This window comes from Schistocerca piceifrons, chromosome 1 (assembly GCF_021461385.2).
Source record: "Schistocerca piceifrons isolate TAMUIC-IGC-003096 chromosome 1, iqSchPice1.1, whole genome shotgun sequence".
Classification (NCBI taxonomy): Eukaryota; Metazoa; Arthropoda; class Insecta; order Orthoptera; family Acrididae; genus Schistocerca; species Schistocerca piceifrons.
The window spans coordinates 95,242,068-95,255,542 of record NC_060138.1 but is presented as its reverse complement, the minus strand read 5'-3'; the positions used below and the strand labels follow the sequence as shown (position 1 = coordinate 95,255,542).

The window sequence follows — 13,475 nt, the reverse complement described above, 5'->3', positions numbered from 1 at the left end:
GAAGGCATGATTCAAAGTCGTCATCTCTTAGCGTTGAGAGTAAGTTCGCCGAGATTACCGCCGTGGTGTTTTCTTGGAGTTATTAGCGAAAGTAACTGGTTACTAGTATGTGTTCCTTGAGTTAGTGGAGACAAAAACAACAAGATCAGAGGTTTCTCTGTCAGCATCGTAAATAATAATAGAAATAAAGTTCCGTATAGAGGAAAAATGGGTATCTAGAAAGAAATACTGCCCCGTCTGTTAAACTTCGTCAAATTAAACTATACTTGTCTTCTGAGTAAAGTAAAAACAGAAATAAATACTGGCTTCACAAGTTTGGCATCCTGTTGCATGCTGCTTCTCGTTGACCTTAGGTGCCCACCTTGTACAACCTATGAAGCAATGGAGTCCTGAAAACTGACAATGAGATACCCAGATAAGAGAAGAAATAAATTAAAAAAAAAGCTATGATCGTACCCATTGGTTCGCACACTTAAAGCTTCCCATCATTCAAAGCAACGGTGAGAAAATTCTGAAACTTTTCTTTATATTTCCGTAATCGTTTGATCGCGTAATATTCGGCAATAAGATACATATGAAAATCAGAAAGTGTAGGCGTTTTAGTCGTCAGCATATAATATAGGTACTGTCCAATTAACCAGGTATAGCTATTATTTTTAGATTTCGGAAATAATTTCCAGTCCGGTTGGAATATATCTTGCAGTTGTATTGCGGATGGCGTCGTTCTATTAATAACAGCCAGTTTCATTCTCGTCCAATTCCAGATTTGCGTCTGATCTCTGCAGTTTAATATGTGTGGCAATGTTTCCACATGGCCACATGCGTCGCAAGTCGGAGTAGGCTGTAGTTGGATCTTACACAATTTCTCCCCCGTGGGTATCACCTCGTTCACCACATCATACCACACGGAACGAACTCGGGAGTGAAGGAGAGGAGTGCTGATATTCACCCAAATTTGTCGCCAGACCTTGCCAGGATACTTCATTTCTATGGAGTTATTCTGTTGCCGATTCGTAAATACACTGTAGACAGCAGCAGCAGTGAGTGGTTGCAGGTGTTGATGTACATAGCTGGACTCCACGTAATATCGGCGAATATGAACGAGCTCGGGATGGATATGTCCAACATTTATCGGCGGCGTCATATCCGGTGGTCGTAACTGCTGGAAGAGACGTGCTGTAAGACCTGTCTGACTATTTCGTAAGATCCTTGATGTTCTAGCTAGAAAAATCGCTAAGCACTGTAATTCAACATTTTTAAGAGCTAAACCACCTTTATACCGAGGTAAAGCGGTAGCCTTGAAAGCGACTTTAAAAATATTACCTCGCCAAATGTACCAGCCTGCAAGGGCTAAGATTCTATTTGCAATATCAGGAGGAATAGGGAGAACAGCGGCAACATGGTAAATCTTGCTGAGAACATAATAATTGACGAAATGTGCTCTCTGAATCCTGTGTAAAGACCGCATATTGTGCTCACGAATCAAAGCTCGAAGGACGTTGAGCTTCTGTTCCCAATTCACTCTTACCATTTCCCGTGGATTCGGAGTGAGAATCAAACCAAGGTGCTTGAGCTGGTTGGTTGCCTCTAACCAAACGGTGTCCGCGAATCGAGCCTGCGGACCTAAATGCAAGACTTTGGATTTCCGTTCGTTAAGGCGTGCACCGCAGGCGCTGGCATACCGGTGGACAAGCCGCCGCACGGTATCGAACTCTTCGTCGTTGTTGATAAGGACGCTGATATCGTCCGCATAGGCATGACAGACGGTCTTGGTATTCAGCGTTTGAAGACCCGGTAAGGTGACGCAAAACGTTTTCAGTAGTGGCTCTATAGCAATGGCGAAAAGAGTCGTGGAAAGCGGGCACCCTTGTCGCAAACCTTGTTGAATGGGCACAGGGGCTGTTAACTGGCCGTTGAATTTCACGCGGGAAGACGTATTGCAGATACAGTTCCTGATTATCTGTACGAAATGCTGGTTGAAACCCAGTTTGTCCAGCGTTCTGAAGAGAAATCCATGGTTAGTCCGATCAAATGCCTTGTCGAAGTCAAAAAAGACTATTGCCAACGTGGTCTTGCAAATCCAAGTCAAATATGCAATATCTCGGTATTCGCACAGGGCGTCTATCATCGATCGACCAGTAACTACGTTCATGTGGTATGAACCAAGCACTTTACTAAGGACTGGCTTGAGTCTGGCATTCAGAATCCGAGTAAAGATTTTGAAATCTGCATTGAGTAGGGTGATTGGTCGTAAGTTATTGAGTGAAGTCCCTGGTGACGGTTTGGAGACTAAGACTATCAGACCCTCAGTGAACTGCGATGGAAAAGCAGTATGCGTTAACAGTTCATTATACATGATAGTCAGTTCGTCGCCGAAAACATCCCAATACCGAAGATAAAATTCAACCGGCAAACCGTCTGATCCTGCAACTTTTCCTTTCGCCGCAGACGTAATGATTGACTTCACTTCGAAGTTAGTTATGGTTGCCAGGAGCTGTGCGTGGTCGTCCGGATCCACCGATGCCGTAATGTTAGACAAAAATTCCTCTCCCGCCTCTACATCTGTGTCAGGCAGTGAGTAAAGTTGCCGGAAATGATTCCGAATAAAAGCCTTAAGCTCGCCTTGCTCATCATAAACACGACCATCGTCATCTGTCAGTTGAGTAATGATTTTTTGTCTGCCTCTTTTAGCTTCCCGTATGACGTGGTACAAGGACGCTGACTCGTTAAAGGTGTCATCGAAAGCGCGTGCCCTGACTTGGGCTCCTGCCAGAGACTCACGAACCAATGCGGTGATTTTGGCTTTGGTACGTTTAATGCGAAGGAGATTGCCAGGCAGTGCAGAGGAATCGTTGTACAACTGGCGGAGAGCGGTAAAATAAAATTCCAACGTCTGTTTCTTCCAGTACGCCTTGGCCCTGGCAAACTGACAAATACATTTCTTTATGTGCGGTTTTACTAGCTCTGTCCACCAATGAACACGCTCCCTATACCTTTGTCGTCGCTGGAGGCACCATTGCCACGTTGCAATGAGATCCTTCTTCAGGTCGCCGTCGTCCAACAGTGCGACGTTCAGGTGCCATACGCCTCGACCCAAAAAGGTTTTCTGCGAAACGTGCCGAAGCGTGATGTGATACGCACAGTGGTCGCTAAAATTAACAGGCCATATTTCACAATCCCTGGCAGCGCTTAAAATGTCTTTAGATACATAGAACCTATCCAGACGACTAGCGGAGGCAGCGGTAACATACGTATATCCGGTCACCTGCGGGCGAAGTGAGCACCAGGTATCTTGTAAGTCCAGCCCATCTATTAGATCTCGCAACTCCAAACAAAAATTAAAATTCGGACACTGGTCTTCTCTGCGTATAACACAATTAAAATCGCCGCCCAATAAAACCTTCGAACAACCACAGGATAATAATGGCACAATTTCATCGCGATAAAAAACACTCCTATCCCTTCGGCCTACAGATCCAGTCGGGGCATAGACGTTGACCAAAAGCAAATCTTCGAATTGTACGGCAATCCCTCGACCCGTTTCTAAAATCGCTCGAGGTTTACAAGTGATGCCCGCTTTGTACAAAATTGCAGTCCCTGCCTCATCGCCAATATTTATGAGGGCCTCATAGCCTGTGACATTCCCGACTTTGGGTGTGACGACTTCTTGTAGGAATACGATATCTACATCGGCGGCATACAGATAGTCAGTCAAACATTTTAATTTTACATCAGATGTTATTCGATTTATATTAGCAGTTGCAATTTTGTAATCCCGCATAAGAAGGGTGATGCCATATTAATGCGTATCGTCAGCCCAGGAAGTCTGCCTGCTCGACCCCGGCGAGTGAGCGGTATCCATAAATGTATCGGGTCCAGAACTGTCGACATGCATCCCCATATCGGGTTCCTCTGAATGCTGCACTACCTGTACTCCATCGTCTGTGACGAGTTTCTCACATTCATCCGTCCGGAACTGCTTGATAGTACGCTGCAGTTTCTGTTCAAGAGTACGAGTTTCCTCGTCACTCTGCTTACGGACCGATTTTTTTTGTCGGCCTTTCCGCTGAGGACGGGTGTCTTCGACTTGTTGGTTGATGTCAGATTTCGCAGCGGTAGGGGTAGCTCCCGTGGGAGACTGTTCCTTGCCGGAAACTACGCTGACTGGAGAAGTCACTTGAAGGGGATGGGAAACTCGCGGCTGGTCATCAGAGTCCTCAGGTGGAAGACTCTCCACAGATGGGAGCAAATGTTGATCGGGCAACAGAGGCGGAAGTTCCACACGGACCACGCCAGCATCGGAAGGGCGCAAATTTCCGGCCCCGTCGTTTGCATAGGTTTCTACGTCAGAAGCACCGGGCAGTCGGCTCGCCGTAGCTGTGTTTACATCGGCGGCGGTCACGTCTGGCACAACCTCAGCCGCGTGCAGCTGTGGCGCGCTAACGACAGACGGACCGACAAGGCTCTCGGCATACGTCGGCCTATTACCATCCTGCCCAACTACAAGGCCATCACGTTGTCGGAAAACACGACGCACTGGTTTAGAACGGGGACACGCGGCCTTCATATGGTCCGGAGAGCCACAAAGGACACATGTACGTGGTTGCCCCTCGTACATTACGAGTGCCCGGAAGCCTTGTACCACGACGTTTGACGGGATATGCTTGCATAGATCAATTCGCGCTACCCGGACACCATTATCCACATTGAAGTGTTTAAGTCCGCTCCACTGCTCTTGGTGAATTTCCAATACGTTCCCATACTGGGACAGACATTGCCGAATACGTTCAAGATCAATTTCAAATGGGAGGTTGAATACACGGACGGTGCGCAGGCCTAACCCAGCATGGGTAACGACAACTTTACAAATTTCACCATCAGAATTAACGAACTCGGCGGTACCCTTAGTTAAGTCCATTATACGTAAACAGGGCTCGTCACTAACAAGTTTCACGTAGACGGCATTCGCCAGAAAATCGTACGAAAATCCTAAAACTTCCTCGTCTTTAAGACCCAATCTGTCGAAGAAAAAATCGACTAATTCGTAGACATGTGGTCGGCCAAACCCGAACGGAAATTGGAAACGCAACGTGTAACGGCGTAACTGATCATCCATAGCAAAGGCCATGATGTACTCACAAGACTAAACCAGCTGCAGGCGCCGCCTAACACGCGCGGAGCGAGCACTCCGGCACGTCTGCACACGGCCGCTGCTGCGGCGGAACTGATCCATTAGGCCACAGAGGCTGACTGGCGCTAAAGCTGGCGGTGTGCTCGCTCAAATCAACACTTGCCAAGTGTACCCTTCCTGATGCGCTACTCTACGTCTGCAGAGAGTCAGGACGTCGCATGAGCCTTTCCTGTGTGCCTGTACATACTCAGACGTATCGAAGTCCAGGCACCTACTTTCTGCTGGCAATTCTTATACCTGCCGTCTTAGGCTATTCCCTCTCTGAACTGTAAGTCCTGCACACAAGACAGGTAAGTGACTATTCATATGGGTCATACTGTTTACCAACAAGCAATTTCAAAATAGCGTTTCCTTTCACAGCGCCATCACGCTTTGAAACACTTCCGCTGCTAATAGGTCGATTGATAATGGCCGTCGTTTCGTTTTTGGTTGTCAGTAAGTGCGTATTTTCATATCGTCGTCATACCTGTGATACCTGTAAGCACTCAGAAACGCCAGCTTTCTCAACTATTACAGCTGTATGTGGTGAGAGTGATTTTGCCCCAGTGAGTAAAACGTGTACCTCTGGTGGGACTCGAACCCACAATCCCCGGTTTAGGAGACCGATGCCTTATCCATTAGGCCACAGAGGCTGACTGGCGCTAAAGCTGGCGGTGTGCTCGCTCAAATCAACACTTGCCAAGTGTACCCTTCCTGATGCGCTACTCTACGTCTGCAGAGAGTCAGGACGTCGCATGAGCCTTTCCTGTGTGCCTGTACATACTCAGACGTATCGAAGTCCAGGCACCTACTTTCTGCTGGCAATTCTTATACCTGCCGTCTTAGGCTATTCCCTCTCTGAACTGTAAGTCCTGCACACAAGACAGGTAAGTGACTATTCATATGGGTCATACTGTTTACCAACAAGCAATTTCAAAATAGCGTTTCCTTTCACAGCGCCATCACGCTTTGAAACACTTCCGCTGCTAATAGGTCGATTGATAATGGCCGTCGTTTCGTTTTTGGTTGTCAGTAAGTGCGTATTTTCATATCGTCGTCATACCTGTGATACCTGTAAGCACTCAGAAACGCCAGCTTTCTCAACTATTACAGCTGTATGTGGTGAGAGTGATTTTGCCCCAGTGAGTAAAACGTGTACCTCTGGTGGGACTCGAACCCACAATCCCCGGTTTAGGAGACCGATGCCTTATCCATTAGGCCACAGAGGCTGACTGGCGCTAAAGCTGGCGGTGTGCTCGCTCAAATCAACACTTGCCAAGTGTACCCTTCCTGATGCGCTACTCTACGTCTGCAGAGAGTCAGGACGTCGCATGAGCCTTTCCTGTGTGCCTGTACATACTCAGACGTATCGAAGTCCAGGCACCTACTTTCTGCTGGCAATTCTTATACCTGCCGTCTTAGGCTATTCCCTCTCTGAACTGTAAGTCCTGCACACAAGACAGGTAAGTGACTATTCATATGGGTCATACTGTTTACCAACAAGCAATTTCAAAATAGCGTTTCCTTTCACAGCGCCATCACGCTTTGAAACACTTCCGCTGCTAATAGGTCGATTGATAATGGCCGTCGTTTCGTTTTTGGTTGTCAGTAAGTGCGTATTTTCATATCGTCGTCATACCTGTGATACCTGTAAGCACTCAGAAACGCCAGCTTTCTCAACTATTACAGCTGTATGTGGTGAGAGTGATTTTGCCCCAGTGAGTAAAACGTGTACCTCTGGTGGGACTCGAACCCACAATCCCCGGTTTAGGAGACCGATGCCTTATCCATTTTTTTTTTTTTTTTTTTTTGTCTCCCCTATCATGAAGTGAGATCAGTATCCCCCTATACCGGCGCCATTAATGCAACTGGCGCAGGAGCGAGCAATAGAAGTGGAAACTTAACCAATCCCCTGCTTTTCGAAAACAATACTGATCATATTCGCAAAGTCCCTCTTAAGATGTGGGAAAGATTGTTGCGTCCAGTACTCATGAAGCATGTAACCAGTAAACGAAATAAAATCGGAAATACCATCACCATCAACCACTGCAAAAATGTAACGGCCAAGAAGCCACATAATGGTGTTGTTCTTTGTCCGGGGATAAAAAACCGTGTCCGGCCAGCAGAGAATATCAGTTGTAAAAGCTGATTCCGAGCTTCTGGTGAGTAACGCCAATTGTCGGCGCAGCCAGTACCACATGCGAAGACGGTCAGCGCAGGTAAATCGGTGTGGGAGTGTATCAATACAACCACACGTTTGACAAAGCGGAGTGACACTTAAACCTATACGATGAAGTCGTTCGTTCGTAGGAATCAGCTGATTAACTACCTTATACCATAGGGAGGCAACAGTTGCGGAATGAACGGGTAAGCTGATATTCGTCCATATGTTACGCCAATGAAAACGTGGATATTGTAAAACAATCGGGATGGAAGAAGAAGACCTGTGCCATTTGTCAAGCAGTGTTCGCGTAGTAAAAACAGGACTACGTTGTAAGTGGAGATCCAGATAACTAATCTCAATGTAGAAGTCCCGAACATGCCGTAGCTTCGCATTTAGAGGCCCTACGTTAATAGGCGGTGACAAGCTCGCAGGACGAACGACATGGAATAATCGCGAAGTAACAGTCGGGGACTCAGAAAATAAAAGATGGAGGGTGCGCTTAACATAAAGGGCAGCAGCCTTGACACGGACATCGGTGAACGACAAGCCGCCCTCAAGTCGCGGCTTCGTAAGAACATCACAACGTAATTTAAAAATGTGCCCCCGCCAAATATATCTGTTAATAAGCTGGACCATTTTTGCACCCTGCATTCTGGGAAGCGGAAACAACTGAGCAACATAATATACTTTACATAAAACATAAGTGTCTAATACATGCTTTTTTTGCAGTATCGGTATCGAACGCCATGAGTGTTCGAATAAAACACCTTGAAGCTTGGAAATGGCCACTTGCCAATTTTTCGCAGCCATACGAAGAGGACACCGTTCAAGATAGATACCTAAATGTGTATGATGTTCAACAGCCGTAACCCACGGAACAACCACATGTTCAAAGCCCCGCAAATTCAGGAGTTTGCTTTTACGGGGGTTGATACGAGAACCTGAGGCCGCAGAAAATTTATCTAGTTCCATTTTCAACGGCGGCACTTCTGCGGTGGAACGAAGCAAAACAACCAAATCATCAGCATAAGCTGTTGCTGTCAGGGTAACCCCAGAGATCGTAAGACCACGAAGTGTCGAGTTGAGACGTGTGAGGAGTGGTTGAAGGGAGAGAGCATAAAGGGTCATGGATAAAGGGCTACCTTGCGGGACGCCACGTTTAATATCAATGACCTTCGTCAGCTGTCCATTAATGTCAATCTTAGCAGAAATGCCAGTCGTCATATTCTTAAGAACCAGCAGCGCCTTTTCATTAAAACCGAGTCGGCGCAGCAGAAGCTCTAAAAACGAATGGGACACACGATCAAAAGCCTTACTAAAATCAACAAATAAAAGCGCACAGGAAATATTGGTGACAGCGACAATCGACACAATATCACGATACCCCGCCAGAGGCGTCAAGATGGAGCGCCCTGGAAAGCAGCTTTGACAAGGAGTTATCACAGGTGTAAGCAAGAGGGATAGACGTGCATTAACAGCCCTAGCAGCCGTCTTATAATCAAAATTTAAAAGGGTTAAAGGACGAAAGTCACTAGCTGTCTTCAAACCAGCAGATTTCGGTATCAGGACAACCGTACCTCTCTTGAAATCGGCTGGAATTGTGCCACCATTCAAAATTTCATTCACTATATCCGTAAAAACAGGCCCTATAATAGTCCAAAAGCGAACAAAAAACTCCTTAGGAAGGCCATCCGGACCAGGAGATTTGTGAGATGGTGAACAAGCAATGAAAGCTGAAATTTCGTCTGCAGTAAAAGGAGCTAAAAATTCCATATTATGGTCCTCTGTTAAAACTGATGGGATAGCAGTTAAAATCTCGTCAACATCAAGCGGATCAGAATCAGCCACAGCATATAAGGTCTCATAGTAGCAGGTAAGTTCATGGGTTATTTGATTCTGTAAGGTAAGCCGGCGACCATCAGCTGCCATAAGGCCGTCAATCAATACACGTCGACGGTTCTTGTGGTGACGAAACAGATGGTACATGGAAGTCATTTCATGTGCTAAGGTGGACGGCGGTTTAGATTTAATCTTCAATCCTTCCATCTGAAGCCGTTTAATACTAAGGAGCTTGGCTTTAATTTTCCGAACCTCAGAAAGGTGGGCACATGTCATTCGAGAAGTATCATAAAGTTCGCGAAGCACCGAATAATAATACTCAAAAGTCAGTTTCAGATCTCGCGCTCTGTGATAACTGTAGGACATTAAAGTGCGACGTAGTTTTGGCTTCGCACAGTGGATCCACAAGTGAAGCTTAGACGGATAGTATCGCAGAGAACGTAAACACATGTCCCACGCCGTCTGTATTAGAGGTTCGATGTCAGGGTCATCGAGCAAGGAGACATTTAATTTCCACAGTGGCCGATAAAGTTTAAGAGGCTGACGCTCCAAATTAATGATAACCGCAAGGGCACAATGATCCGTAAAACTGGCTGGAATAACATCTACATTTAAAACAGAAACACTAAGGGGATCAGAAATATACAATCGGTCCAGTCGACTACTTGACGTGGCAGTAAAAAATGTAAATTTAACTAAAGTGGGGTGTTTAACCTCCCACGCATCGCGTAGTCGTAGTTGACGTACAAGAGAATGTAGCTCGAAACAATAATTAAAATGAGGGGATTGGTCCTTAGCTTGTAATACACAATTAAAATCACCCCCCAATATCAAAGTCGCAGGATTTTTGCGTAAAAGATAAATCAGATCCTCTTTATAAAAACGAGACCTTTCCTGCCGTTTGCTGGAACCAGAGGGGGCGTAAATATTAACCAAGGTGGTGTCAAATAACCGACAACCAATACCCCTTCCCGAGTCTAAGAGCTCAATTTCGGTAACGGGGATACCGTCACGAATTAGTAAGGCAGTACCTGTGGAAAACTCAGGCGCAAAATTTATAATAGTGCGAAAGCCAGGAACAAACAGGTGTGCAACGGAGACTTCCTGCAGGAAAACAACATCAGCTGCAGAGTCATAAATGAACTGCTGCAGAGACGCTAACTTCAGAGCAGATTGAATGCTATTTATATTTAAGGTAATAAACGTGTACGCCTGCAACATCAACCAAAAAAGGGAAAATGAACCCTAATTACACCACATTAGAAGCAACTACATCCAGATCATCAACATCAGACATGGCAGAGGGTGATTGCCCGGAATCAACGGAATCTGAGTCATCCTTTGCATGCTTGTGTTTTTTTCGCACCGCGTGAAGATTGGGGGGCACTTTCACCCGACGGCGTATCTGATGCACACCAGATTCAAGAGCAGGTGGAGTGGGGGGTTCGAGATCAGGCACGTCAACCAAGGCATCCGAAGGATTATCAGGGCGAGAGGAATCAGAAGAAGGAGCAAGCAAGGGGAAAACTGTATCAGGAACATCGGCACCGGCAGCAGAAGGTGTAGGTATTGGAAGTGTAGGAGGTGGAGAGATCGGTTTGGAATCCGCCGAAGCGGAGCGCGCAGATCTAGAAGCGATTTTCCGACAAACAGCTGTCTGCACCGAAGTGTCGTCAACATGTTGTGATGCCTGTGTCGGGAGGGATGTCAACACCACCTCGACCGAACGTTGGGGCTCTTGCGCCGACAGCGTGGCAGCAGGTTTGACGTCATCAGGCAAAGCAGGAGACACAGTGGGAACAGAATCCAAAACAATCATGGGAGCTTCCGGAATTCTCTCGTCAGATTCGCAAACCGGCTGCGAAACAGCAGCTTCGTCATCAGTGCTACCGGTATCACTAGCACGACGGCGTTTGTTATTGGAAACAGACGGGATCGGTGTAGAAGCAGCCGATACATCTGGGCGAGTGGGTAACGGGGGAAAACCTGCATCAGAGGAAGGTGTCAGTTGTTGTGAAGAATCTACTGCAGGAGGCTGACACGAGACAGTGGAGGAAGCTGCTGGCACAAGATCGGCAACCGTTAATTTGCGGCGTTGTGCTAGCCCATTTTTAAGCACAAACACCCGCTTAGGGCAATTAGCACGAACATGACCATTTTCATTACATAGAAAACACGTACCAACTTGCCCCTCATAAGTAAGATGAACACGATAACCACATACAACCAGATGGGACGGTATATTCGACTTAATATGCATTTCAACCGATCTGATACCATTATAACATTGCAGCTTATGTTGTGCAGACCAACGTTCATTTCGAATTGACCGAACGGTACCATAACCAAGCAAAGCTTCCTTGAGATAACTGTTTTCAACTTCAGGGGGTAAATTATAAACCCGAACTGTGGTATACGTAATTTCCGCATTTGAAACAGTAACACTGCTAACAGAACCATCTCTATGACGGAACGACACTTGCTCACCATGTTTAAGTAAAATCTTATCTAGCAAAACCGGGTTCAACAATTTCACAAAAAAGCAGTAAAGTTCTGTGTCAAAATACGCCGTATGTACCTGGTCCGATGTAATGCCAATCGTATCCACAATCCATTCGTGAATTTCCAACGAAGTTGGTTGAACATTCCTGGTGGCCTTGTTAAACTGAAAACTGAGAGTACACTTCCGCGGAAACAACCGGGAAGCCATAACACTTAATTAATGCGGCAAAAGCCGCTATACAACACAAGACACAACACAAACACTAAGGCGACGAAACAACGAAGAAAAGAAGACAAAGAAACGTCACACACAGAAAGTAAATAGTCACAACCCGAGGGAAACGGCGGATCGAATACACAGCACGTCCGATCGCTGTCGCGTCTCAAGCGGAACTGCACCCATTAGGCCACAGAGGCTGACTGGCGCTAAAGCTGGCGGTGTGCTCGCTCAAATCAACACTTGCCAAGTGTACCCTTCCTGATGCGCTACTCTACGTCTGCAGAGAGTCAGGACGTCGCATGAGCCTTTCCTGTGTGCCTGTACATACTCAGACGTATCGAAGTCCAGGCACCTACTTTCTGCTGGCAATTCTTATACCTGCCGTCTTAGGCTATTCCCTCTCTGAACTGTAAGTCCTGCACACAAGACAGGTAAGTGACTATTCATATGGGTCATACTGTTTACCAACAAGCAATTTCAAAATAGCGTTTCCTTTCACAGCGCCATCACGCTTTGAAACACTTCCGCTGCTAATAGGTCGATTGATAATGGCCGTCGTTTCGTTTTTGGTTGTCAGTAAGTGCGTATTTTCATATCGTCGTCATACCTGTGATACCTGTAAGCACTCAGAAACGCCAGCTTTCTCAACTATTACAGCTGTATGTGGTGAGAGTGATTTTGCCCCAGTGAGTAAAACGTGTACCTCTGGTGGGACTCGAACCCACAATCCCCGGTTTAGAAGACCGATGCCTTATCCATTAGGCCACAGAGGCTGACTGGCGCTAAAGCTGGCGGTGTGCTCGCTCAAATCAACACTTGCCAAGTGTACCCTTCCTGATGCGCTACTCTACGTCTGCAGAGAGTCAGGACGTCGCATGAGCCTTTCCTGTGTGCCTGTACATACTCAGACGTATCGAAGTCCAGGCACCTACTTTCTGCTGGCAATTCTTATACCTGCCGTCTTAGGCTATTCCCTCTCTGAACTGTAAGTCCTGCACACAAGACAGGTAAGTGACTATTCATATGGGTCATACTGTTTACCAACAAGCAATTTCAAAATAGCGTTTCCTTTCACAGCGCCATCACGCTTTGAAACACTTCCGCTGCTAATAGGTCGATTGATAATGGCCGTCGTTTCGTTTTTGGTTGTCAGTAAGTGCGTATTTTCATATCGTCGTCATACCTGTGATACCTGTAAGCACTCAGAAACGCCAGCTTTCTCAACTATTACAGCTGTATGTGGTGAGAGTGATTTTGCCCCAGTGAGTAAAACGTGTACCTCTGGTGGGACTCGAACCCACAATCCCCGGTTTAGGAGACCGATGCCTTATCCATTAGGCCACAGAGGCTGACTGGCGCTAAAGCTGGCGGTGTGCTCGCTCAAATCAACACTTGCCAAGTGTACCCTTCCTGATGCGCTACTCTACGTCTGCAGAGAGTCAGGACGTCGCATGAGCCTTTCCTGTGTGCCTGTACATACTCAGACGTATCGAAGTCCAGGCACCTACTTTCTGCTGGCAATTCTTATACCTGGCGTCTTAGGCTATTCCCTCTCTGAACTGTAAGTCCTGCACACAAGA

The 13,475-nt window shown here is 46.6% G+C and overlaps 4 non-coding genes across 4 annotated transcripts; all 4 read right to left on the bottom strand.

The window, feature by feature from the left end:
- Positions 1-5,750: 5,750 nt before the first annotated feature.
- Trnar-ccu lies at positions 5,751-5,823 on the bottom strand. Its single transcript has one exon. It is a non-coding gene; the product is annotated as a tRNA-Arg (tRNA).
- Positions 5,824-6,326: 503 nt separating this feature from the next.
- Trnar-ccu lies at positions 6,327-6,399 on the bottom strand. Its single transcript has one exon. It is a non-coding gene; the product is annotated as a tRNA-Arg (tRNA).
- Positions 6,400-12,595: 6,196 nt separating this feature from the next.
- Trnar-ucu lies at positions 12,596-12,668 on the bottom strand. Its single transcript has one exon. It is a non-coding gene; the product is annotated as a tRNA-Arg (tRNA).
- Positions 12,669-13,171: 503 nt separating this feature from the next.
- Positions 13,172-13,244, bottom strand: Trnar-ccu. The gene has a single exon. It is a non-coding gene; the product is annotated as a tRNA-Arg (tRNA).
- Between the last annotated feature and the right edge of the window lie 231 nt (positions 13,245-13,475).